Source organism: Suricata suricatta, chromosome 1, assembly GCF_006229205.1.
Source record: "Suricata suricatta isolate VVHF042 chromosome 1, meerkat_22Aug2017_6uvM2_HiC, whole genome shotgun sequence".
NCBI lineage: Eukaryota > Metazoa > Chordata > Mammalia > Carnivora > Herpestidae > Suricata > Suricata suricatta.
In genome coordinates, this window is record NC_043700.1 from 42,435,661 (window position 1) to 42,439,561 (window position 3,901).

The window sequence follows — 3,901 nt, forward strand, 5'->3', positions numbered from 1 at the left end:
TATATATATATATACACACACACAATGGAGTATTACATGGCAATGAGAAAAAATGAAATCTGGCCATTTTTAGGAAAGTGGATGGACCTTGAGGGTGTCATGCTAAGAGAAATAAGTCAGGCAGAGAAGGACAGATACCATATGTTTGCACTCATGGGTCTAACAGGAGAACAGGAGAAACCTAATGGAGGACCAGGGGGAGGGGAAGAGGGAAAGAGAGTTGGGGAGAGAGAGGGACGCAAAACCTGAGAGACTACTGAATGCTGAAAATGAACTGAGGGTTGAAGGGGAAGGGGGAGGAGGGAAAAGAGGTGGGAGGAGGGCACTTGTGGGGAAGAGCACTGGGTGTTGTATGGGAACCAATTTGACAATAAACTATTTAAAAAAAAAAATCCAGGAACCATGAGATCATGACCTGAGCCAAAACCAAGAGTCAGAAGCTTAACCAACTGAGCCACCCAGGTGCCCTGGTCCCTATTTTAAATGACCTTTTTCATAGTCTTCCTGCGTCACCTCTGCAGTTGCGGAAATCTCCGACTCTGATTTTCCTCAAGTTCCAAGTTCACATCCTGAGCTTACTGCCACACTGCTACTACAACTCATTTAGTCCAAGTCTGGGGTCACAAGCTCCTGGCAGAAACTAATACCACGTTCCAAATTCTCCAGGCCTACGAGGGGGATCACCATGGCTGCAGTTACTTGGTTTTAACTCTGAATCCTACTTCTCTGTGTGTCTACTTATTATACCATTTATTGGGTCCTGCCAATTCTTTTTCAAACGTCACATTTAGTCCACACATCTAAAATGACCACAGCAGACATTACTGCCACAGGACAGAGTCTAGGGAGGTCCCCTTTACTATGAACACCACACTTCAGTAACACCTCTGTGTAAAATGCTACATTCAAACTATGATCAGCTCAAGAAACTTCTGGAGTCTACGGGTCAACAGCAACTTGTCTGGGTGGCATCTGAAACCTTAACATCCATCAGCTGGTCCCACTCTAGTTTATCAACTTGTTCTGGCCTCAGCCCCAGAGAACATCCCTCTGCTCTAGGAAGGTGGGTCTCTAGTTGTGCACGCGCACTCTTCTCATTCTTGCCTCTGGCCTTTACTAAGATCACTTCTTCTAGTATGTCCTGCTGTCAATACTACACTTCTTTCAAAGCACAGGTCAATATTTTTCTTTGCCAAGATTTAACCTGTTTTACTGTCTCATGTTTTCCCACACTCTGAAATCATCTTTTTATTGAAGTGTAGGTTGTTTTATTTTTAATGATTTTTTAGTAGGCTTCACACCCAACATGGGGCTTGAACTCCCAACCCCAAGATCAAGAGTCACATGCTCTACCAAATGAGCTAGCCAGGCATCCCAAGTGTAGCTTATTTTAAATAAACATGCTGAATAAATATGTACAGAATATACATCCTTAGATCAACCTTTATTCTTGTTTCTTCTCTGTAGTCTATTGGCACAGGGTTGAGATCAGGCATTGCCATTAGATGTGAAAGAATGTACACATAGATTCAATATGTAACAAACACAAGTGATTATCCAACCTTCACATAAACACAGAAAGAAATAATTAAACCACTAATACAAATCAGCACTCCATTGTATAATTCTGCTAATGTGTTAAACTGAAAAAACCCAGTACAAAGAGAAAATAACATCAAATACAAGATAACACAAAAAGGATTCTTTGAAGGCCTCTCCAAGGTTAGAAAATGTGCATTACACAGAGCAGGGCACAGTAAATGCTCCAATGTGAAATTAAACTTGGAATTTGCATCTGTAATTTAGGATTCTTCAATAACTCCTAGTTTATCTTCTAGCACAGACGTTCCCTAACTGTAAAGCATCTCTTCTCTTTCCTAACAGTGATAAATGTTCTCTGAAAGCACCGGCGTTCGCCTAACTGGGGTCTGGGTTCCCCTGGGAGTTCTGAGACATAATCTACAGAACGAGAACTGTCCCTTTAAAAGGTGTCCACGTATTACTCAAGTTTGAGAAATACTGCTCTCACTATCACTTTATTGCCCCAATTCGTTCCATTTTTCCAAGGGGCAGTCTAACGCATAAAAGTAAAAGCAGAGCAAAGCAAATCCGAGGCTGAAAAGTACCAATGTTAGGAAAGGCGACGAGCAAGAACCAGTCGGTGCAGCATCCCCTCTCCCTGGCCGGGTCCATCGCCAGTGGTGGCCAGATTCGCCCACACAACGTGTCAGGAAAAATCCAGCGTGGACACCGTAGACGGCGCGATGGCACGACTGCCAGGTTTCTCTTGCCAGGGGCTGGGGGACAGCACCTGCTGCCCGGGGTCACGGGGGATGACTGCTGGGGCACCCGGATGTGGCCGCGCGGCCCGGGTGGCGGGGGCGACGCGGACGTCAAGACCGCTGCCAGGCGCAAGGAGCGCTCCCGGGACACCGGAGCGCGTCCGCGGCCCTCGCCATCCCGCCGCGCGTCCCACGCTCCAACCGTCCCGGTTCCGCCGGCCGCTTCCTCGCCCTCCCCTCGTCCGCGCCGGGAAGACGGCCTCACCTGCTGGGCAGCGCCCGATTTGGCGGCCGGGGCTCCCGGCAGCCGGAAGCTGCGAGCGGAGCGCATCACGGCCACCGCAGCGCGACGGACGTGGCGGCGGCGACAACACGGACCCGGCTTCCTGGAGGATCCGTTCCTTTCCGGGAGCCGCACCGCAGCCCGGCGCCTGCCCGTGCGCGTCACCGCCCGCTCCGGGGGCGCGCACGCCGTGGGGGCGGAGAGAGAGAGAAGGGCGGGGCAGGGGGTGGGGCTGCGCCACGGCGGGGCCTGCGCCCGGATGATTGGCGTGGAGTGCGGAGCCGTTCCCAGAGTAATGACCAGCGGGCAGCTCTGCTCAGAGTGCGGAAAGTGACAGTGGCTTCGCGTAAGTAAAGGTAGTGTGGCTTCGCTCCCGCCGGTCGGTCATAGCTAGTCTGGTGGTCAGCAAGCTGCAGTGTGCTTGTGATATCAGGTTATCTTTTCTTGGTGCCCCCGAGGATTATGGAAAGTAACATTTGAAAAATCTAACAAAAAGTAGGATTCTTGCTCAACTCTTGATAGGTTTACAACTTTATCAGTAGCTATACCTGTTTTTAAGTTTTTATATAAATTCCAGTTAGTTAAAATACAGTGTAATATTAGCTTCTGGTGTACCATTTAGTGATTAAACTATTAAAATCCCATAAGAGAAGACAGGACATAACATCTTTGACTTCGGCCATAGCAACTTCTCACTAGATAGGTCTCCTGTGGCAAGGGAAATAAAAGCAAAAGTAAACTATTGGGATTTTATCAAAAAAAATTTCTGCACAGCTAAGGAAATAACAAAACTAAAAGATAACCAATGGAATGGAAGGAGATACTTGAAAATACATATCTGATAAAGGGTTAGTATCCAAAATCTATAAAGAACTTATAAAACTTAATACCCCAAAAAATGAATAATTCAATTTAAAAATGGGCATAAAACATGAATAGACATTTTTTCCAAAGAAGATATTCAGATGGCCAACAGACACATGAAAAGATGCTCAACATCACTCACCATCAGGGAATACAAATCAAAACAACAATGAGATGCCACCTCACACCTGTCAGAATGGCTAAAACCAACACACAAGAAACAACAGGTTTCGGTGAGGATATGGAGAAATAGAAACCCTCGTGCACTGTTGGTGGGAATGTAAACTGCTCAGCCACTCCGGAAAACACTGTGGTTGTCCTTCAAAAAGTTAAAAATAGAACCACCCCGATCCAGCAACTGTTCTACTAGGTATTTACCCAAAGAATACAAAAATTCTAATTCAAAGGAATACATATACATATACAGCGTTTATAGCAGCATTATCTACAATAGCCAAAGCCTAGAAATGGC

General features: G+C 46.5%; 1 protein-coding gene across 4 annotated transcripts in view; it reads right to left on the bottom strand.

Annotated features, from left to right (window-relative positions):
* The window catches only part of ENTPD4 (ectonucleoside triphosphate diphosphohydrolase 4), a 48,374-nt gene extending 45,625 nt beyond the window's left edge, over positions 1-2,749 (bottom strand). For 3 of the 4 annotated variants that reach the window (XM_029937793.1, XM_029937777.1, XM_029937776.1), the window contains exon 1: positions 2,548-2,748. The gene's annotated coding sequence lies outside the window, so the exon portion shown is untranslated. Of the gene's footprint in view, positions 1-2,547 lie in introns of all 4 variants that reach the window. The other variant, XM_029937784.1, reaches the window with a different exon arrangement.
* Between the last annotated feature and the right edge of the window lie 1,152 nt (positions 2,750-3,901).